The 25210-nt window shown below is 34.4% G+C and overlaps 1 protein-coding gene across 2 annotated transcripts in view; it reads left to right on the top strand.

Annotated features, from left to right (window-relative positions):
• LOC120628206 (GAS2-like protein pickled eggs) overlaps positions 1–25210 on the top strand; it is a 197665-nt gene that overhangs the window by 66578 nt on the left and 105877 nt on the right. The window contains exon 1 of one of the 2 annotated variants that reach the window (XM_039896459.1): positions 7832–7959. The exons of the other annotated variant lie outside the window; for it this stretch is intronic. The gene's annotated coding sequence lies outside the window, so the exon portion shown is untranslated. Of the gene's footprint in view, positions 1–7831; positions 7960–25210 lie in introns of those variants that run through there. 2 annotated transcript variants of the gene reach the window in all.

A 25210-nucleotide genomic window follows, 5' to 3' on the forward strand; every position in this document is an offset into this window, starting at 1 on the left:
ACCATCAAGTATGTCCGTTTCTAGTACAGACGAACTTCTGAAACAAATATCGAACAAATAAGAAGGTACATTCTATCAAATCAAATCAAATCAAATCAAATATTTTATTTCAAAGTAGGTACCTAACTGTACACTTTCTGAATGTCATACAAATCTGTCATTATTTCAATAATAATTTTGATTGTAATAATCAATTGGTTCAACCATTTGTAAATTAAGTTTAAAAAACAATTTTACGATGTTACAAAAATAATACATGACCAAATAATAATAATAATTTAAATCTAGCTATTAAAACATTTTTAGAAATACCAACTATGTATATAGGTACTTTTCAATTGTGTTTTAGAAATAGCATCCATCCAAGCGTTCCTGTCACATATATAATCCTCTACGGTATAGTACCCTTTTTTACATAAACGCTCCTTTACATATGATTTGAACCTATCTGTATGAAGCCGAAAGAATATCAGGAGTTGCTCTTTCCCGACATCATTTTCAATGGAATTGCAATTAAAACAGAGCGGCCCGTATCCAATTATGAAAATTTTTGAAATGAAATTGTAACAATTTGATACTAATTCTTAAAAGAGATCGTTTTCGAAAGTACCCGCAAAGCGTACGGCCTTGTCAACAATCAACATTGTATTAAACATGACAGCCCCACAAAGTTACCTACTTCGGGCGGATCGTCTGTGGTGGTAGCAATCCGATCCCTTATTCTAAATGTGGTTAATTACATAACCGCGGGGCATTGACCTTACCGGCGCCGCTCAACTATGTAAGATATTTTGGCGCCCTGCCAAATAAAACGTGCTAATTTTGCGCTCTTCAACTTAGAACGGAAATGACTTGGCGAAAGGGATGCAAACTTCTTAGAAACCGCTACATGCTTGGCCGTGAGGATTGATTCTGGCGAAATTTTGATGGTGGCAAGTCGTTGATAGAAGTAGGCGTTACTTTGCGGAATTCCATGATATATTATGAAATAAAGCTTAATTTGCTTTACTCAGCAAAAAGCAGGCGAATCTGAGTTTACAATTTTTACTTTGTTGAGTGTAGAACTTAACAATTATTCATTGTAAAGTCAACATCTTTTGAGGATGCTCCGGTTTCGAATTATATTACCGAAGATCTGTTTTGTGTGGAGTATAAGGATCGAAGAGATTGTAAATTACACCATTAAGCTTAATTTTCATAGGTGGCAAGTCTCTTGTCAAAACTCAAAACTTAACCAAATGGTCCGTTCTAAAAGTAGTGCTCTCCCTTTTACTATGTTCTTTAAAGAAAAGGACACGACTATTTTTTTAAATGTCAAGTTACCTAGTTTACCTATCATTTTATTGAACCTCTACTGAATAAGAGCATTTTTAGTTTCGTCACATACTTTTCCTTTGTTCAGGGCTTAGTTACAACAATACTTAGTCACAACATTAAAAGACTTCAAAGAAAATTTAAATAAATAGATATTACCTTTAGTATCCAAATTTTTTTTCACATAAAAAATAAAAAATAAATGCGAACAAAAAGAAAAATAAACTTAATATCACTACAATAATTTCATAATATTCAAAGGGACACAAACTCAGCTCTGTGTTGCAGTTTATGAAATAGGCTAACGCAGATTTCAGGAGGGACCCCATATTGGTGACGAGAAGGGTGTAAAAGTGCTATTCAGTTTCATGAATAATCAGGAAAATGCACATCACTTCAGCGAAAAGTGACATATCTCTAAAGTTATTCATAGATATCTTTGAAGTAGACTGTGCGGTGAAAACCCCGCAAAATCAATATAAGCCAGCTAGTTTCCACGTTAAACGAATAGCTGTGACAGCTCTTTGAAATATTTATGCCGCACTGCTACTAAGGGAAAATTTGAGATTTCAAAGTTGTTTTTCTTATTTAAAATAGCTTATCGGGATTTAAAGTTACTAAACTTTAAACAGAATATGGTTGAAGTGAATTCAGTGAATGTTTTTTTTACTTTCGATAACAAACCTACACCAATGTTTTTGTTTCAATCTTGGGCTACGAATTCTATATGGCCTGAAACCTCTCGCTTTATATGCTAGCTACTATGTTAATTAATACATTTTTTAATAACAAATGATAATAGCGTGTTCCCCGCGGTTTGACCTGCGTTAACTATGGGTCATAACGATATTGTAGGAGAAACTTATTGTATAAATATATTAGTCAGAGACGTGAACTCCCCTCACTCAGCTCGGTGACCCTCGTGTATTGAAAATCGGCCGCAAAGGTGGCATGTTTAATTCTTCAATGACTCCATAACTTTGAGACCTACATAGCTGTCTATCTAACAAATTAGTTGTTTTTAGAAGGATTTATGTTCAATGCCAAATAAATATTGACGATTAAAAATACTCTTTTACTTTTTATACAATTTGGACGTTCGGATTTATTTTATAAGTGCTCCGTGGACTTCTTTTTGAGATATATTGGTATTTAACCAATACATTTTTGTAGTTGATACTGATTCGACGTATTACCATTTAGTCAGCACACGGGGATACAGATACTAAGATGCGATAGGTACTAAGCGACCCATCGACTTGATTTTTAGCATAGAGTTAATTGAAAAGACGCAGTGTAAGTAACATCTACCCGCCCGTGGAACCGCAAAAAGCTGTAATAATCGCGTGAAGAACGTGGGCAACAGTGTCATACTATTATGCTAAATGGTAAACTACGTGTTGAATGCGATGAGAAATAGAAACTTTTAGTACGGATAATTCACCTTTAACTCGCTTTTGACTCAGTCCAATGGTACTCCGGTGTTTGTACAAATGAGCCGGCGCCGTCGCTTCCGCGTTAGCACCGCCTGAAAGCTTCATAATGACGTGCCGCGGGAGAGCGGCCGGAAATGCTTTCAATTTCTGCGAACACCTTTTGATGAAACACTCTGCTTATTTTGCAAGTTTTAACATTTCTCTGCAGCTACAAACTTCCAGCAGGGCTAGCACGGGCAAGAGACAAAAATTTTATCCCCCGATTATATACCATGACAAAGGATATAAATTTTAAACAAATAGGTATTCTTACAGTAGGTTCGCAATATATCTATAATAATATAGTCTTTATGAGACAAAATAGTACTCTTTATAAACAAAAAGCTGAAATTAACAATCGACTTACCAGAAACGGACATAAATTAGTGATATCTGCATACCGTCTGCGAAAGGTACAGAACTCCTTTGAGGGGTTGAGTATACGCTTTTACAACATGATTCCTAAGGAAATTCTTGACCTCCAATGCATACATTTAAAAAATGTGTAAAAACGCATCTAGTACAGCGAGGTTACTATACATTTGATGAATTCCTCAATGACAAGGTAGATTGGAAGCAGCCAGCCTGGCTCTCATCTCCCGCAAGATAGAAAAATGATTGTAAATGTTGATGTTGGAAAAGAGCAACTACTGAGTTTCTTGCCGGCTCTTCTCAGTAGAATCTGCTTTCCAAACCGGTGGCAGAGTCACTACAAACATACATACTTGACGTTTCAAAAGTGCTTATAAAGTAGGCCTACTAATAAATGAATTTGAATTGAACAATTTGAATTGAATTATTATTTCCACTTGTGTGCCACTGCTCTGATAGTTGATAAAGCTGTGGAAGATAATTGTTATCCTTTCCCCGTGAATATAATTGTCTCCTGACCATGCCAGCTGTTCAGAGGTTGTTTTTATAAACCGTTAAACGACGAGATATGTTTTAGAGAGTATGAGAACTATTTTAACTTAAATTTCACATCGCACAGGCAAGAAAAAATATTCTCACTTAAATTTCACATCGCACAGGCAAGAAACAACTATTCTCACTTATATTTCACATCGCACAGGCAAGAAAAAACTATTCTCACTTAAATTTCACATCGCACAGGCAAGAAAAAACAGTGTTTTTCTGACTTGGCAAGCTACGATAAAACAGAAAATGTTTTCATGAATCTAGAAAAAAAATTACTTTATTGTTAATTAGCTTGTATTGTACGAATTGTTATTTAAGGGACTTTTATAGGTTACCTATATGTCAGCCCCATCGTCACACACAATATGAATCTTTAATATACATAAATCTTAAACTACCACCTTTTTTGCGAATAACCAACATATCTATAACAAATTGTTTAATCGTCTGTAATTCGCGTGTCAACATAAACCCAAACTGTCAAATTATACATAGGCGCCCATTATAAGAACATCAAGAGGATACCAACGGATACAAAGATCCTGTAATTGAGGTTTTTGTAAAATATAAACATTTTTCATGGATACGTACGATACGCACGTTCTTGACTAAAAAAAAATTGTAAACTACCGGATGAAATCTTTGAAATGTCTCTTAATAAGTTCATAATTTAAATAAAACGTAAGCTCATGGAAAAATATCCTTTTATACTATTAAGAATGATAAAAAAGCTTTTGTATGAATTGCTCTTACTTCATAACTAAATATGAATTGACTGTGAGATGGTAATAAAAAAAAAACCCGGCTAAGTTTGTTGTGGGGGCTCTTCATAGACTTGGTGTGCGTTTGGAACTCTTAGCTTTAGTTTTAAGTTAACATATTATGTAGTTATCACTATCACCTTACAAAAATGGTAGCATAGTGCTTAGTGACTGTGATAGGTCTACATGAATAGAACAAGCCATGGTTAAGGCCTCCCACCAAACCAGACCGGACAAAATTCAGAAATTATAAATTCCCCTGCCGGAAATGGAACCCAACCCGGGTCTGCCCAGAGAGGTCTTCAAATTTGTATGTGAGAAAGTGAAATTAACTCGTCAATAACTTATCTGTGTGTTATTAAAACTGAAAGTGAAGTGAAGACAAATAAATCATTGAAACAATTAAACTGCAGCTGTGCAAGTTTTCGCACGAGAATCATGGTTTCTAATCGGCAACAATGGTAAAAGCGAATCTCTGAGAAAATTGTATTTGGAGCGAAAAAATATGCGGGCTTTGTTGCTTTTACTAACTTTGATAAAAAATTAAAAAACAAACAAAATTCAAAAATGTTTTATTCATGTAGATCTTGTCACAGGCACTTATGAAGCGTTCATACTCAACATACATGTTACCACTAATGTTAAGTGATGGATAACATTCGATAACTTAAAAGTTAAAACTACAGCTAGGAGGGTTCCAAACGCGCCCTGGTGTAAACACAGCCCACAACAAACTTAACCGTGTTTTCTTTGTTATCACCATCTCACAGTTGAATTAATATTTAGCTATGAAGTTAGAGCAATTCATACCCAAGCTTTTTTTATCATACATGTAATCCTTAATAAATTATTTGTATGACCTGTAAATATGGATATCATAAAGTTTGCTTTTAATAACTACATATGTAGGCACAACTTCTCGTTTTTGTAAATCATAACTACAAAGTAGCAAAAGCCATAGGTATCTATTCTTTATATGGTAGTAATACGTTTAAAATTTTGAATTCACTGCTAACGTTCTCTTTTATTGACAAAATAGCAACTTGAAACTTATTCTAGTAACTTTTTTTGAATGTGTTACAATAACAATTTTACTGAATCACAATATAAACTATTTTTTTATTACTAAACACAGAGAAAGACAAGTCAGATCCACAGAGACTGCTGCTAAGAAAAGAAACTTAATTTTATCATAATAATAAGCATTAGATGTCCACCGCTGACCGCTTATCCACTGCTTTTGTAGGGATTTCGAAACTATTACGGATTGCAGCTGGCAGATTGCAAAAATAACAGTTTTTTTCTAAAATCATTGGAGTACTAAGAAAATCATTACATTTTTGAAAATCCTACTATAGAAGAAGAAGAATAGTAGGGATAGAAGAGGAATATTCATCGTATAACTTTATTTCTTTTTAACATCTTCAAATCAAGGCCCTCGATTTACCCGACGTTCGAGTAAATCCCCATTTAGCCTCGTGGGCTTCACAACTTTAAAAAACTATTTTTATTAATAACCCAAACCAAACCGACTGTAGAGATTATAAGTTGGTAAGGTTATTTTGGATACAACTGAGGATCCACCTACATTCCTAACCAGGTAGCTGTGATTTCAAAAAGGTGCGTATTTCTAAAACTTGTTTTGACTTTTGATTAAAAAAATCCAGTTAAGTGCGAACGCATTTTGCTTACTATGGTTTCCTGCCTAGAAAAGAAATACATACGAGTCGAATGTTTTTTGATCTACTTTCCATTTAAAGAGTTTTCCTGTCTTATTAGTTTTAGTTAAATATTATGATTTATGGGTATAAAAAATAGTTACACAAAATCCTTTTCTTAATCTGGAGTAATATTTAGATATATCAGAAACGTAGCGCGAGGGAATGTAAAAATGGGTAATTTTAGATATTTTTCATTATATATTTATTTATTTAATTAAAAAGGGCACCAACAGGTTACCAAAATAAAATAAAAAACCTGAAAATTGTATGTAACTCGCTGTACATTCGCCCGCAACTTCGTCCGCATTTGTTTTCACTTAAGTTATACTTCTTTTGGCACGTTAGGGAAAAATTATGAGACTAAATTTTTACACAAAAAACCGACACCCTGAAGTTATAAGGTTTGACAGTGTACACTTTCAATTATTGTCAAAGTTTGTGGGCTCATTCCGGTGATTTAATTGATTTATTTGTACCAAAATCTTAAATTTTAATGTTGACTAAAACTTGGTTGTCCTATGATGAGTCTATTAGTATTTAATTGTGTTTATTATGTCAATTTCTTTAAGTATGACTTTTGACGCGTGTACATAAGTACACACACTTTTTTTTCCAAGCATTTTATTTGAAAGATTTGTGGCAAAAAATAGTGGGTTGCGCTGGGTGAGCAATGTTACCGGGGTAATCTGTAAATGGATAGGATAAATGGATAACTTTGAAGCGTTGAAGGAGAATATAATAGATTTCAGTTTCTATCACTAAAAACGAATAATAAAAAAAATTGTCTTTAACAGCAGAACGTGATATCTTACATACTAATATACATTTTAATAATTTTAAATTTAATTAACATTAATATGTTTATTGGTTTGGTTGGGTAAGGTTTAGTAATAATATTGAATTAAAATTATGTAATTAAATTATTAATTTATTATACCACGCGAAATACGAATAGTAATCGTTAAATATGGAGGACACGTACTTGACGCAAGTTACAATTAAAAAAATAACTTAAATTCTATTCAACCAATTTAAAAACAGAAGTTCTCAATTCGAGTATATGTTTTTATTTTGTATATTTTGTTGCGCGTTTGCCTGCATTATACATCAATTTTAATGATTCTTTTTTTGTTTAATATGTATACCTCAGGTAAAATCGAAGGAACTCTTTAAGTGTTATAGGAACACCTATAGCGATCTGAGTATTTTGTTATTTAACTTGATCATTTTATTTAGAAAAGTACCACTTAGTTACGAAAAAATATGTAAAAGACCTTTGTCCGACAGTGGGCGTCTACTTTTTGACGTGATGAGCATGAGGATTATGATATGCCCAATCAATATAAGCGCGCATTCGTACCATATATACCTATGTAATACGCAGATTACATAGGTATATATGGCGTCGCTGAGGACGCAGGTTGAACGTAACTGCGCGGTGTGGCTCTTGATTTAGGGTACGGATCCCTAATAAAAGGCAACAGAGGCGAAGATAAATCTCGAAATTGCATTTCCAAGGTCACCTGAAGTGGACGCTGGAAGCGTGCGCGCGCGCATCGTACTACGGGCTACAGACTACAGTCTACACAACGCGGTAAACTTACTGAATTTATCAACTTGGAACTTAGTCTTCGCCTGACTCTCGTGGTGGACGTGCGTGTCGACCGTCGATGCTGATATCGTTCCGCGATTTATTCGAAACTCGAGTGTTGTGTTTTTTGTCGAAAAGGATTTTTGTGTGTGGACCCACTAGTTTCTTTATAATCAAAGGTGAGTTTGGTTGAAACAGGGGTGGCGCATATTTTATTTTTACATTTTGATTTCATTTCTGTAATTTATTGTTATTTGAAATATTTATTTTGGTGTTCAATGAGTGAGTTAAATTAATCATCAGTGCTCACGTCATGGAATGTAAACTGATGTTTTTGATACAAAATAAAACCTTATTCATCTTAAAAATATTTAGAAGTGATTGTGTAGATCCGAAGTCATTTTAAGTAGTCTCTAAATATATATAGTTATGGATGATGTCGAATGGGTGTAATCGAATGGAAATATAGTCTTCGTAACTTAGATAAAAGGAAACAACTGTACTTTAGATGTGCGTCTATACATATTGTATCCTCCTTACATAACTCAAACTCAAACAATACTCTTACATAAAAGTTATAAAAAGTAATAGTTTCAAGCAAACGTTAAGTTTAATTAAGTGAGAAAGGGGCCGGAAGAATCAATTAAGTTTATTAAGTCGTAATTGTTTTATTGAGTGGCACACGGAATTCGACACAACGAACGAAATGCGGTAGCAGACATAATTTATATAAATAATATATTTCGTAAGTTGTCAATGTCTTTCGAAGTATGAAAATCTTCTAATTAAAATAAATTATTAACTCATTAGCAATGAAAAACAGTATATCTAGATATGATGAAGTAGGAAAATAAAATGTTATTCTATGATATTCTAACTAAGCACTAAACATATTGATTTTTTTTCTTATTGTTATGTACTTAATATAACTTTGAATAAGTCTTCAATGGCACTGAATCTGTTGTGTAATTTTTTTTTTAAATGAACTACGTTCGCAGGTTTATAAAAATTCCTATCCAATTTAACTAAAAACCTCAAGAAATATATAGAACAACTTGGAGACATGTCGGAAGTAACATTCTTATTGCCTTGTCGATGAAGCAATCCTGAATTAGTTCAAGCACTCACGGCAAGTTTTTTCGTTGGAAATTTCTGTCTGTGGCAATTTTGCTCCCTGTTAAAAAGATTACGTACATTTTTAATCGGTAGGTAAACTACATATATTTAAGGCCTTTGAATGAGCAAAATAATATGCCTCAGTAGATACATTAAAATAACTAATAAATAAATTGAAAGTTATCACATTACTTAAATATTAAAACCTTTTGTCAACCCTGCGGTTTCATAGTTTAGCTTAATATGGATAGGTAGATAGACAGTAGATAAAATGTAACTAAATTCCTTTCGTATTTATGCGGGTTTATAGTTTTTTGTTCGTCAGTAAATCACTGAATGAATGCAATTCATAATACCTACCTAAGTAGGATATTATGCTGTAGTTCCTGGTACTGTTAGAAAAATAGTTCGTTCCGAGAAACAGCCTAATTAAATCGTAGGTAGCAAATATTTTATGACAAGGTTAATAGGTGTGGAATTTGTGTTTAATAAAATATATTATGTAGATTTTATATTAAAAAAAGACAAAAAAGTTTGGATTTAGAAATGCGGATGTTAAATCAGCATTCATTTTCAGTAAGGAAGACTCACATAAGAAGAAAAAGATTCAATGTACCCAACCCAATAAGTAAAAAGTATAGTTCCTAGTTTATATGGAGTTTTCTACCCCATCTCCGAGAAACTGCATCAGTACCTCATCAAATTACTAGAGGGTGGAACCCTCATTCCAAAAAAACTCCCCATCAGATTAAAAAAAATATTTGGCTAATCCGACGCTTTCTAATGAAATTTGGCATTGCATCCCCGAGACGAAAATCAAGTGTTCCCACGTTTCATAATGACATTTGTTTTGTACTATACGCTTACCACCACTAATCCGCACTCGGCCAGCGTGGTGGACTACGGCCTAAACCCTTCTCATGTGTGGGAACCCGTGCCCAGCAGTGGGACGGTAGTGGGTCGATATGATGATGACGTACGGTCTATAATACGTTAACTATGTTTAACTAAATCGATAAATCTTAGCGTAATTTAGTTTAGAGATATATTGCACGCCTTCAAATTCGTTTTAGCTTAGAGTTAGTTGAAAGAACGGAGAGTATCATAGGCTATCTTTTATCCCAAGTGAACAAACGATTCCCACGGGATTTGTAATTACCTGAAAAAAAGAACAATGGCAAAAGCTAATTAATAAAATCTGTATAAAAAGTTAGTAAACTCTTGCAAAATACATTGTTTTTAATGATTTGAATTCCATTAAATCAATATTTTATTGAGTCCACGCGATAATTCCGATATGTACCTTCTTATCGTAATAAGTGTTTTGTTATCGCAAGATTGTCGCCCGCCATGTTGGATTGATAACTTAAAATACTGGGGATTGGAATCTAATGTGTTTTTTGACGCCAATATGTCTAGTGATAATTTAGGCATACTTGAACTAATAGTTTTCAGATCGACTTGCATTTTTATGGTTCTGTAACCGAAGGTTTTTAATGGGACCCAATACTAAGCCTACGCAGGCCGTCTGTCTGTATGCTAAGCTTTATCTCATGAACCGTAATAGGCAGAGATTTCAAATTTTGGCAGAATGTGTATTGCTATTCTCGCTATCAATTAAATTAACATTTTTGGGAGGTCTGTAGGTGCGGTGTAGAAAGATTTAAGAAATAATAAATTACGCTATTCAGATTTCTCGAGAACTTTTTTAAAGGTCTGCCTGGATGGGTTTTTAAAGAGTATGGTTTGGTAGGTTTATTAACGCTTCATAATTGCCTGTTATAGGTGCACATGAATAAAATATTTTTGGATTATAATTTAAATATGGTACAGATTTGTTTGATTTTCGCGGACTCTTCGAAATTACTGCTTCTATTCAATATTTTTACGACGAACTCCCTGGCGCAACGGTGAGCGCTGTGAGTTTAAGTAGGAGGGCCCTGGTTCGATTCCCAGCAGGGGCAATTTAGGAATTTATAAATTCAGAATTTTCTCTTGTCTTGTCTGGTCCGGCCTCCCAGGCTTTGGCCGTGGCTAGTAACCACCCTACCGACAAGGACGTGCCGTTAAGCGATTTAGTGTTCCGGTGCGAAGTCGCGTAGAAACCGATTATGGGTATGACTACCATACTCCCTAACAGGTTAACCCGCTACCATCTTAGACTGCATCGACACTTACCACCAGGTGAGATTGCAGTCAAGGGCTAACTTGTGATGGAATTTAAAATAAAAGTATTTAAGCAAGTGTATTATATCAGAAGCCCGAGCATAGCAAGAGCAAAACTTAGCGTATTGATGTTAATAGGATGCAGGGAAAGGGGTCATTTATAATGAGATTGTAGGAAATACGATACTCTGCAGTAACGCTTTGAGGGAAACGGTAGGGTGTTTAAACACTGCACATTACCGATAGCTATAAGTAATGTTCATTACAATAAACGTCAATGCGGTTTTTTAAACTCTCATCTCGAATTTAATACCTATTATTAATTTTTTGAATGAAATTCGTTGGTTAATACAATCAATGATAAAACCTTAGCATTGGAGCATAATATAATTTATATACCATAAAAAAGGAGTCCAGTGAAGCGGTGGTAGGTAGGTAGGAGCTCGACTTCACTTTTGGGGGTCCGAGTTCGAATCCTAGCACGGACCTCTAACTTTACTAAGTTATGTGCGTTTAAAGTAATTCACATATCACTTGCTTCAACGGTGAAGGAAAACGTCGTTAGGAAACTTGCACGCTTGAAAGTTCTACATAATGTACTCAAAGGTGTGTGGAGTCCACCAATCAACACTGGGCCAACGTGGTGGACTACGGTCTAAACCCCTTCTCATTGTGAGAGGAGTCCCGTGCTCCGTAGTGGGCCGACAATGGGTTGATATGATGATGATGATAAATAAAATAAAGGATGTATGTATATTATATATTTACTATTGCTGTAGATACGCAAGCTAGTAGATGCAATATTTTTTGCAAGACAGTTATTACTAATGCGGTTAACTCGGTCTATTTTTTATATTCTATACTGAATGTATACTGATCCAAATAAATAAATAATTATTAATATTACTAATTGAAACGAGGTTGGCCTAGAATACTTTATATCCCGAAAAGCACCCGGGAAATGTTCCCACTGGATTTAAAAATAGCCTTTGATACCCATGCAGTTTAAAGCCGCTCAATCAAAGGCCTTAAAAAGCCCGTAATTGAAGCAACTTTTTGGCGGTGCCGATGGAGCATAAAAAATAATAAATCTAAAAGTTTAATTTTATTATTATTTAAAGCTTGAATAATTTTTAACATTAATAAGAAATAGTCATCAAATCAACACTGTAACTTTTTCAGTTTCAAACATGCGATTTTTTTTTCTATTGATAACTTATAACAATGAAAATTATATACTTCTGTACGAAATAAAGGTAAATAGTTTGGTGTGATTGTTTCTTTATTGAGAATATATATTGTGTTTAATGTACGATAAATGTGTTATTGCGTGAAAGCTCATGGTTTTTGCCGCGATCATAAGCCTTAATCTTGGCGAAATTTTCCTTAGTAATAGCCACAGAATAAGTACACTTAATCTTGGCGAAATTTTTCTTAGTGATAGCCCCAGAATTAAGTACATACAAAAACCAATAAGCATTAAAAACCACTCCACGAACGAACAGACGTTTAGCCACTTCATTCGGTTCAGTTTACAGTACATATTTTACTTCTAATATTCTAAACCATAAAAAGTGAAGAGTTTGTGAGAGTTACGAAGGTGCGTAGACAAGACATGCGATGGGCGTTTTCTCTATTTTTTGGACACAAGGCACTGCATGCAATAACGGCTGTATGAGGGTTCTGTACGTTCTGAACTCTGCGGTGATAGCTTGCATCCTGGAATATGTTTTATATCATCTTATTTCAGCTATTTGATAATTGCCTCGTACATTTCTTTTTTGTTTTAAATTAAGTTATGTTTTTTGTTTCTTTTTCAAGTTCATTATACAATGTTTCCTTCGTTACCACAATAATGTCATTGTAAACTTGCGAAACCGAACTTGTGTTATTCAGATACACGGGTTGCCAGTAATTGGGTTTACACTAGAACTTTATGTTTCTCAATTTTGTAGTTCCTAAGCTAGTTTCTGATATAACAGCTCTTTCCTAATAAATAAACAAATCGAAAGTCGAAATGCTTGTGGGGACAGTTGTGTTAGCTGCTGTCGCAGAGAGTTTTTTGGATTCCAAGGGAATCACGATAATATTGGCGTCATTATGATAACTTAATTACATGTCAGCGTGAGGCCAAGGCGTAAACACCTCGTCAAGGCACATAACCACTCGGTTCATGAAGTTATTATCATAACTGTCAGCTATTACCGCAGTTTTGGCCACTGGGCAACGGCCTTGCCCCCCGGAAGACTAGCTGTGCCCTCGGGCGAGCGCTGACATTTTATACATGCGATATTTTTAAATTGATTAATTATATATGCGTGTAATGTGGAACTTAGCTAAATATAGTTATGTGCTTACTAATTATCATTATTATTGTTAGAATATACTTTAATGTATTAATAACTGGCTGTTGCCTGTTTAAGGTCCGCGCTTTTTACGGTCATTTACAAATCCCGAAAATTTACGAATACCTTTTGTTATCCCGGGATAAAAATAATTTGTTACTTGCCTTCCCTTCAACTAACTCTATGCGAAAAATCAAGCCAATGAGTTTCTTAGTTGGGGCTTAAGCAAGCAAACTAACAAACAAACGTGCTTCGTGTTTATAATAAATAGATCCTTCAAATCAAGAGTGAATAGGCATCTTCTAGGCAACAGCGCTCCACCTTAGGTTGCATAATCGCTTACCATCAGGTGTGATTGCAGTCAGGCGCTCGTCTATAAACAAAAGAAAAATATATATATACTACGACAATACACACATCGCCATCTAGTCCCAAAGTAAGCTTAGCTTGTTATATTAGTAGGTACCCATAAAATGATTACTGATGAATAATTTTATGAATAATATAAATACTTATAATAAAGAGATAAACAACCAGACACTAAAAAATATTGATGTTCAGAGCACGACATTTTCCAGTTGTGGGAATCGAACCCACGGCTTTTGACTCAGAAAGCAGGATCACTGCCCACTGCACCAGTCGGCCGTCTAAATAATATGAGAAAGAAGGTTTTTTTTTATTTCTTTATTCCACGTCAATTTAGCCCTTGACTGCAATCTCACCTGGTGGTAAGTGATGATACGGTCTAAGATGGTAGCGAGCTAATCTTTTAGGGTGAATGGTAGTCACACCCTTAATCGGTTCCCACGCGACATCGCACCGTAACACAATCGCTTAGCGGCACGTCTTTGTCGGTAGAGTGGTAACTAGCCACGGCCAAAGCATTCCACAAGACAGACAGTTTCAATTCCTAACTGGTATAGATAATATATCTTATGAGTATGAGCAGACCGAAAATATACTACCAAGCAGAAGTAGGTTAACTCTTTATATTTTATTTTGGCTATGTTATTAGTCCATAACTAATCTTAACATGTGAAACTTAGAGGAAATACTTGGAAGCTATGACGCCTGGAGTCACGTTTAAGCGGCAGCACGAATATGAATGGAATTTGGCAGACAGCCAGCCAATGTCCTTGATTATCACATAACACACATTTAATCCCTGGAAAATATTTTGATCACGCTTGAGCAGAAATTTAACAAATATATCATACTAGCTGTTGACCGCGACTTCGTCTGCGTTTGATTTTGTTTTTTGATGTGGCATTCAATTTTGTTGAAGTTCAATAAATTGCCACATCAAAAAACGTATGGCTTAGCGATACTGAAAGTATTCAGTATCGCTAAGCCATTGGGTTTAAGGGTTTGCTGTTGTCCGCTGAGGAGTTCTGTCCTCTATCTCCAACTACATTCAGATCCACACAAAGTTTGGACAAAATTTAACACATATTATAACCTCTATAGTACAAAAATAATTATTTAAATCGGTTATAATTTGTCGGAGCTATGGTGTAAAATCGTCAAACACTTTCATCCCCTTTCCCAAAGCAACCGAGCTTACTGTCGGAATAAAAAGTATCCTATATTACTTCTAACACTTCCAAGCATATGTGTACAAAGTTTCATGAGGATCGGTTAAGAAGTTTTTGCGTAACAAACAAACTTACATTGACATTTATAATATTAGTATGGATAGGGATGTCATAAGTCTATCAATTTCACTATTGGGCACATGTCTGTGCTAGTACAGCACGCGCTCTTATGCAAAATGACAGGCTCAAAATATGTTAGTGATGATAACTGAGATCAGGGAGAGAGAGAATAACCTCAGGGTAGTAACTTCTGAGTATGTGCCATTAAAACCATGCCAATAAATTCTCAGTATTTGGCATTATTTAGGTTACGATGCATATCTAAGATGGAAGGGGGCTAACCTGTTAGGGCTAACAGATATTAAACTTATACCGGTAGTCGGTTCCTACGCGGCATCATACAAAACGATAATACCCGTTTTTGTTGGTGACCATAGTAGAAGTAACACTGAACAAGATAAAATTCCGAAATTATAAATTCCTAAATGACCCCTGTTAGAAATCAGACCATATACTTAAAATATCAAAGTCAAATCAAATATTTCTTTATTCAAGTACACATAGATGGCACTTTTTAATGCGTTCATTACATACAAAATGTGTACATGGTGAGTAGTGAAGGTGATTACTACAGTCATAAACCTAAAACTAAAGCCAAAGACCAAATTTGGAAACCAGGGATGTTGACAAAAATCTAACCCTTAGATGGTCATGCCAACACAGAGGAAAGAGGTTTCCAATTTGCTGAAGAACTGTTGGAGGGACCATGGAGAAATCGAGGGAAATATTATAGGCGCACCTATAGATATCTAAATAACAATTTAAGAAAAACAGTAATGACATAATGATTGATATTCAAAAGTGCAGTAATTCCTCCGGCGAAGCCAACGCGTGCGGAACTCCGTCGTGTATTTGTGTCGGGCGCGCTCACGCAGCGGACGCTGATGATTGCTAGCCAGTAGCCTACTAAACGTACGGTCGGCAGAAAAACAAGCATAATATAAAAATAATAGTATTTACAGAGAATAGAGCGCAGCGTATGCGGTCCTGACTTTTTTTTTTCATAGTAATAATTGCCCTACTAATCAGATGGCCCTCCTGATCGTATGAGCAACATTTCACAGGGCATGCAAGGAATAAGTTCCACAAAATGCCGCCTTGTGTCCATCAACCTGAGGTTTTAGGCCTTATATGTCTGTAATAACAGCGAAAATCGCGCTCTTCAGAACGGAATTCAGAAATGCTGCGAAACACAGCAATACTGTTTAGCAGCAGGAGTAAGCATGGCACTTCCCCGGACGAGTTCTGTCATAAAAAGCTCCACAGCTCTCTATAGGGCATGGATTGAGGACGTAGAGTTTATGTAGCATTTGCTATGTGAATGCGACGAGTTAGAAGAAGAAGAAGAAGAAAAAGTCTTTATTGAACATACAAATATAAAACCAGGTTAACAAAAAATAAAATAAAAACGATAATATACATATGCACAAAGGCGGTCTTATCGCTTGAAGCGATCTCCTCCAGGCTAAATATCAATATTTATATACATTTTTACTATATATATGTAGTATTTGTATGTAATGTTTATAATTAGCACAATTCAAGTATTGCACTATCCCGTTTTCACTAATATGTTTCTTCAACCAAAGGTAGGTTTAATATCAATAAGTATAAAGTTAATGGATATCTTTGGAATCAGGCCGAAATGCAACAATTTAGCCAATAATCAATATTGGGATCAAGCAACAGCAGTTTTTTACCAGCACTTTATTATCAGTATCATCATTTTAATCGATGCACGTCTGGTGCCGGACATAGGTCTTTTGTTGAGTTCAGCGGTTCCCTGTGTTACCTCTACTGTCGTCTGGCCACCTAGTCGGTGTCTAGCAATACTGAGCTTTGCGTGGTGTTGCCATTCCATTCTCTTGGAATCGATTAATGTCAAGCGCTTATTTGTCATAGATTATAGTAATTTGTTAATGGCGTTTCTTATGTGAGAGATAAAGTCGAATAGATATTGTTTAGTAATACGAAACGTAACCATGTCAAAAAAGGTATTGACTGTGAGTAAGGTCGGAACGTTGCTGCTAGCCGTACCAACTTGTGTGACAACGGAAGTTAGCGGAGCATGGTATTACGCAAGCGACTCGTGCGCGCTTTTGTCTTACATCCATCGCTCTTCGTTAATGCATGTGTGTCCTACATTATTTGTAAATCAGTTTGAAAACAATAATATTATTAACTAACAAGTTTGATCATTGCACGCATCTCTAGCTTTTCGGAGACGTGTGTTTTAAGCAATTCAATGTGACTTGCTTTAACGGCTCGGAGAACCGATAGACGTTGGGGTCCTAAGGTGCGGAATGGGGACCCCAAATCGCCCCTGCCTGCATGATGACGATATATCAATCTGTTGAAATTATGATGATAATGATGAAGCTTTAACGGTGAAGGAAAACATCGTGAGGAAACCCGCATGCTTCAGGGTTTCCCATTATGTACTTAAAAACATCAAGTCTACCAATGGGTATAAGCCATTATTTAAAATATAGAACACAAAGTTACTCTTACTTAAATTCAAATATTACCGAATAACTGTGATTATAACAGTACTTAAATTATATTATATTCATCCTTGTATACTTTATCCTGGGGAAAGGGCCCGGTGGCTTGAGATACACGTTCTACCTAGTTCAAGCATCAGTTCCCATATTATAAATGTGTAACAAAATAGCCCGTAAGCAACATTATATAAATATCATGTTTATTCTTTAAAATAAATGTTTTATAAATATAACCTAAAATAAACTATTTAAAACTAAATAAAATCTAAAACGTCCTCGAAACCACCGCAGCGAGGCACAGTTCCTAAGATGCTGGCAGCATTGCCCCTTTGGATGGCCAAACTAATTCGTTGGCCAAGGTAACTGCCCGCTCTAGGATCACCGGTAGACTCGATAACCCTTTTCGATAATTCTTTGAAAAGAGCTCTTGCCTCCGGACCCCACGGTCCCAAAGTCTCTACCCCAAAAGGCACAAAAATGAAGCTGCTATCCAGGTTTTCATATTGTACTCATACTTATAAGTAATGTGGAGAAATAAATAAATCATTCATTCATTCATTCATTCATTGGCAACCGTAATGTACCGTAGGTATAAAATTCTGGCGACAATAAATCACCACGGTGGCCAGGACTACTCTTGGCCACCGTGGTGGTATACCACCTAAACCTTTCTCATTCTGAGAGGAGAACCGAGTCCTGTAGTTGGCTGATAATGAGTTGATGATGATGATTTATGGTGGCCAGAATTTTATACCTCCAGCCGGCTTCTTAGTAAGTGCGGTTGCCCCGTGGATACACCATAAAAAAAACTTAAAAAAATCTTTTTTAAACAATCTGTCAAGCATTATACTATTCTTCTTCTTTAGCATAATACTATTATATTATATTATATTCATTGTTGATAAGTCCTAGTTTAAACCCATCGAGAATACTCGTACATTCATTTATTTATGATCTATGTCAATGAGTATTTAAACACTACGTTTATTTACTCGTATGTCATAGAAAGCATTATTTCTATTTTCTTTTACCATTTGTGCTATATATGGTGTGCATTAAATGCATTTGCTTTTACTTTAACTAAAAAAGTTTGCTCCGACGCCCAAATAAATTGTATAATGTAATTGGTGTTTCAATTAACGAGATTCATGCGATGTTACAAAAAAAGGGTTAATCCAGTTATTTTAAATATAATATTTAAAATCCAGTTTTAAAAAGTTTATCACGATATTTCATAGGCTGTATAAAATAGGCCCGCTGATCTTTTGTTGATACAGATGGACTTCCTCAACACCTAAAATACTGCAATATATTCGTGAATCACTTCAGTTACTCAGAACAAACTCGATAGTGAACAAACCTTAAAAGGAGTGCCAGATATAATTGCGCAAGCTGCTTATTCATATATATTAGGATTAAACATACCGTTTAATATCAACTAAACAAATATTATATAAATAAGAAATAAAAAAAAACCCTAATACATATATATTAAATATTAGGGATTTCAAAAAAAAAATTATATATAAATTAAGTATTAGTTAAGACCTTTCATTTGATACCCATATTGAAGGAGTTGTGATAAAAAATGTAGGGAACCCACCATTTTGATTTCAATTTTGTTATAGTGTATAGTATTCTATTAGTCAAGCCCTTGAGATGAACGATTTTCATCGAACACAGCTAAGAACACTCCCGACTAATTCGCCTTCCAGACAAAAAAACTAAAATCGGGATCGGTTCATCCGTTCGGGAAATACGATGCCACACACAGAGACACGTCAAACTTATAACACCCTGTCCTTTTTGTGACGGGGGTTAAGAAAATAAGTTAAAGTGAATGGAAATGTATAAAATAGTAACATACTTACTTTTGGCGTAGCTTATTCTGATAAAATATTATGGGTCAGTGTCAATTAATACAATTCCAACAATTGGACGCAAATTACGCGCGTAAAAACCGCGATTGAAACCTCTTGTAGGTACACCTCCAAACAATGCTCACAGGACTAGTTAGATAGGTTTATGACCGATGTTGACATTGAAGGAAAAAATAACATTTTTTCCTTGTACAACTTTAAAATTATCATTTTTATGCAACCAAAAATATCAACCTCCAAGGATGGTTATATCTTCAACTAGCCTTTGCCATTTTAAGAGATGCTATCTCTGTTGCTGTTGAGAACTATCAACTCTATGAGACTATTGAAATCCTAGATGACTTATAATTCAGCATTGGTGCCAATATTTATTTTCATTCTGTACTTCGAAACCATTCTTGTATGCAAAAAACTATGACGGTCTTAAAAGTCATCCTTGTATAACACCCGTAACTAATGATTTGAAATTGATGACTGACTGTTTTTGATTTAATTGAAAATAGTGGTTAAGCGTATCTAAACGACAAGGTTCCCAGACAAGGACAAATAAATTTTCCATATTATCAAGTGGCCACTTAATTACAACAACGAGCGACACTTCAATCCTAATTAACACGTAAAATACGTGTCGCGAATGTTTTAACATTTATAAGAATATATTAATAGGTCAATTTTCGAGAAAACGATGATGTAGATGACATATTATCAAGGGCTACAGACACTGTTAGGTACCAATTTAGTGTGAAATTACATTACCTCATAGGTTATTAGGTATAGGGAAAACCTGTTATTACAAAGTGTTTCTATATATAAACTTTACTGTTGTTTTATGTTGCTGATTTCATTCCTAATTATTCATTTGATCTCAAAGGCAATTTCTATAGAAAAAAGCGATTCATGATTTAACTCACTTATTTATTGCCAAATGAAAGAAAATGTTTTAATAAATATTTTAGGAAAAGGAGAAAATACACCTTCATCCTTGCAATAAACATCTTATTATTATCATTATCTTCATCTCCATTAATACATCATATTATTTTCGATAATACCTCATTATGAAGTGTTAAACTTATTTTGAATCTTACTATTTTCGATTTAATATGTTATTATCGTTTTGTTATTTATCTTGCAGTTTAAAAATTTAAAAAAGAAAAAACAATGGAGGATGTATGTAATTTCCTAATTGCATTATCCTCTGACTTGTTATAAAAATAGTGAAATAAGCATCAATGGTATTTAAACAGAATTATTATAATGTTGTTTTACTCGTCGTATATAAATTGTGTGAAGATAATAAACCAATGATGGCAATAAAAAAAAAATAGTAGTAGTTATTTTTTAAATCTTAGTGCTTTTAACGGACATTGCTCTTGCGTAGGTTATTTTAGCTTTTAATCCGTAAGCCGTGGGATCATTGGATTATGTTAGTTTGCATTTTATCAGTTATCTTGTATACTTACTCTAAATAGTTAGGTTTTGACGCTTCATAATCTTGAATTACGGTTTGTAGGGTTTAAGGATCTTTAATCTAATTTCTTCAAATATCTTTTATCATACAGTCACAACGTTGCTATTCAGTTCATCTTATCTAATAAGAACAAAATATAGATACTAAGGATATAGGACTCACAATGGAATGTGATCTTATTTTTGTAAATCTTTTCGCAAAGAAATTTATATATATCCACTTGTTGTTTATAAAGACTAATATGTTGTCTTACAAATACTATATTGTTATTAATATATTGTAAGTATACCTATTTCTTTAAATTTTTCACGGAGGGAATCAAAAGCAAAAGACTTATTACTAAAACAAAAGAGCAAAAGACTAATTAGGTATCAAAAAGTTTTTTTTCTTGACTTCTGCAAAAGTATAGACAAAACATTCAAAAATGTAGTACAAATTATTTTTAAAATATTTTATACTTAGGTACTGCTCCATAAAGATGATATTCTCGTTAAATTTAGTATGAAGATATACACCTCGAAATTGAAAGTTATATTTTATGTCATCAGCTTATTACAATATTGAAAACCCCAGAAACATCGTTCAGAAATATTTTAGTTGACGAGAAATATCTGGATATGTTGGAACTACTTACGATTTGTAGTTTGTAAAATGACACCCTTCGGTGTAGTATTGTGGGTGATCTTTAAGAAGCCCTAAAGATAATATTACGCAAATTTTGACGTTTCAAGATAAATATTATGTGTATCTGTATCTAACTTAATTATTTGATAGAAGCAGGCGTTATTTTGCGGAAATCCATGATATATTATGAAAATTAAGCTTAATTTGACTTAAAAACTATTCAGTGTAAAGTCAACATCTCCTAGGGTAGCTCCTGTTTTTGAGCAAACCGTGCGTAGAGGGTACATTGCCGAACATCTGTTTGGCATGGAGTATGAGGATTTTAAGTAATTATAAATAGATACAGATTCTCCTGCTTTTCGCGGAGTATAGCAAATTCAACTTAATTTTCATAATCTAAATTAGTTCTCTCAATTATTTCATTGAATATTATTACACATGATCAGTGGCGTGCACTTCATACATGCACGAAAGCACTGCATACCCTAAAATTTATTTATAACTCTTATAGGAGGAGATTTATTGCTGTTTTATGCAATATACTGCTGAATGCATACCCTGGTAAGAAACCTAGTGCACGCCGCTGCACATGATCTGACTTTCAACAGGACTCAGGCAAAAGTCAGCGCTGAGTGAAGTAATGGTACCAAGGTTATCAATCCGATTAAATTGAAAGTATGCTGATCAGCAAACATTTATGCATAGCTCACGCATCACCGCGTGCGATTATAGGTATTGCATGACTTGGATAAGCAATTACTATGAAATCTTTAGCACTAAGAAAATATTTATGAATTAATTAATTTACTTTATGTCCGTGATTTTAAAGACAGTTTGAATAGATTGTGACCACAGACAGTATCCAAATAATATACAGGTTTAGATTGTAACTTATAAACGGAGGTTGATATTTGTTACTTAAACAGTTTCTTAAAATTTAGTTTCGTTTGAGGTTTTATATTACTATGCCTAGTTATTTATTGGTTAACTGACTTTAAACATACTTACATTTAAGTGTTGTCTCCCAGATTTAAATTTAAAACAAATGAGCTGAAAATTTTATTATGAATTTAAGTTAAATGCAAAAGTATATTTGTTTGTTTGTGCTTCCCTTACGTTCTAACAAGCAACCAATCAACATGTTTTCTGGCATAGAGTTAGTTGAAAATGACGGAGAGTAACATGGGCTACTTTTCATCCCAGGAAAACAAACCATTGTAAGAAAACCCGGACTAAGAACACGGACAACAGCAAACTCATTCGAATATGAAAAATAAAGCTAGGAGTATGAAGGCTTTATAGGGAATTTAGATAGGTCTTTTTGTATAAAGAACTTTTAACTTAGTGAGACATGGAAAGCCAGATCAAATTCAAATTCATGTGCAAAAATAATTTATTCATGTAGACCTTATCACAGGCTTATGAAGCGTTCGTACATATAACATGTTACCACTAACGTTAGGTTATGATGATAACTACATTTGCTACTAAAGCTAGGAGTGAAATGGTAGTAGTAAATCCTTTAGAGCCTGGATTCAATACGTACAGCCTTTCTCAAAATGGATTCAAATGAATGTGGACTGGGAAAACAGTGAGGTAGACGCATTCACCGGATTTCGCATTATCCTTTTGTAAATTTGTAAGGTGCATTGAACCACCATTTAATTAAACCTATAATATTTGTATTTATGTATGAATTGTTTTTTTTTGCTCTTTCTACTAATTTTGACATAATCGAAATGCCATCGAACAAAAGGGCATCTTGGAGAAGACCATATAAATAACATGGATATTAAACTTATTTAGAAGCGTTTAATTGGCTTGATAAATATTACAGATGAAGAAATATGCAAATTTTAAAGCTATGATCTCAAAAGTCAAAACCAGAAATAACAGAACTCATGTGGCAGCTCGTTAGTGTGTTTACAATTAGTCGGGTGGATTCGCGACACCCGTAGGGCTGCCAACTCAAACTAAAACGAGGAAGTTTAAAGATTAAATTATCATGCGGTGATGGCCTAGTGGTTAGGACTTCGGCTTCACTTTCGAGGGGAAAACTATGAATCCCGGAACGCGTTCTTTTCTAAGCGATGTGCGTTTGAAGCACTTAAATATTGGAGGTACGGGAGCTACGGTGCTCGACCGTAACAAAGGAAGATCTTCCTGCGAGCGGGGAATCTGCGCTCGGGGACCGAAGTCAAACCATTCCTATTTGGAATTTGTTCTGTCTTTGTTATTTCTTTATTCGTTAGAACTTCGCTAGCGCCACAATAGATGCAGGTATTGTGGCCCAATCTAGTTTGGTAATGTGGAGATCATCACAAGTATTAAATGCTTTACGGAGAAGGAGTAATTTATAGTTTCTTCAATCTTTATACTCCACACCAAACAAATCTTCGGCAATGTTCCCAACGCCCGTTTATCTCCGAAACCGGAGCATCCTCAGGTGATGTTGACTTTACAATGAATAATTGTTAACAATTATTTATTTTGGTATGGTGTGGAGTATAAAGATTGAAGAAATTAAAAATTACACCATACAGATTCTCCTACTTTTCTCAGAGTATAGCAAATTAAGCTTAATTTTCATAATATGTCAAGGAATTCCACAAAGTAGCGCCTGCTTCTATCAAATATTTAAAAAAGAATATTATTATTAATATTTAAAAAAGAATCAGTTAAATTAAAGGTTCGTTTAAAAATCAACTAAAATGGTAACTAATAACAGGGTTGTGGCAACCCTAGTGATGCGGAAAGGGCAATGACTCCACAAAAGCACCGTGGTTTATGGGATAGCCATTCATGAACGTTGGTTTGGGTAATACGTGCACTGACTCACCTCAACGTTGGTTTTGCGTGCAATTCCGGTAAACTCAGGAACTTGTTAATAATAAAGATGAGTAATTATAGATATACATCTATCGTAGTGGCCTATAACAGTTATAACTGCAATTGCGGGTCTTAGACTCATTTCAAACAAACATACAGTGAATCAAAATAAAACATACCTAAATAGAAATAAAAAAGTATCTTAAAGTAAAGTCGTCCACAGATTATACTAAAATAGGAACTTCAAATAAATTGAATAAATTCAAATAAATCTGTCTGTTAAAAATACATGATTTACTTAGTTTAAATGATTCTTTTTAATAAATTATAACATCTTGTATCGTATAGAGGAATCAATTCATATAAGTTTGCCAATAAGACTCGTAAGTTTATAACTCTATTTGGGCATTATTGGTAACCCTTAGAGAGTTTTCCATATTGCTCCTTATTACATATTTCACGATACATAACATAACATATACAGTCATAATAATATATATTTCACGATATTTCTCATACAAATACCTACCTACTACGTGACAATATATTATCACATACCGGGACGTAGACAAGCTTTGATGACGTACCTTTATTTTTATAAAAATAGGCCAAAGGAAAAAAAGGAAAGGCAAAACTTTTCAATTAATACAAATAAGTTGCTCGTTACATATAAAGAGCGTTAAAACGTTGTATCCTAAAATGTATTTTCCGCAGATACATGTGTAAAGAACGCAAAACACCTGCTCGGCACAACAATGTGTAAAATCAGGACATTGGGTGTTCTGATTTTGCACATTGTCTCGTATCTGCATTGTTCCGAATGCACATTGTATTTTTTTG

This window comes from Pararge aegeria, chromosome 12 (assembly GCF_905163445.1).
Source record: "Pararge aegeria chromosome 12, ilParAegt1.1, whole genome shotgun sequence".
Lineage (NCBI taxonomy): Eukaryota > Metazoa > Arthropoda > Insecta > Lepidoptera > Nymphalidae > Pararge > Pararge aegeria.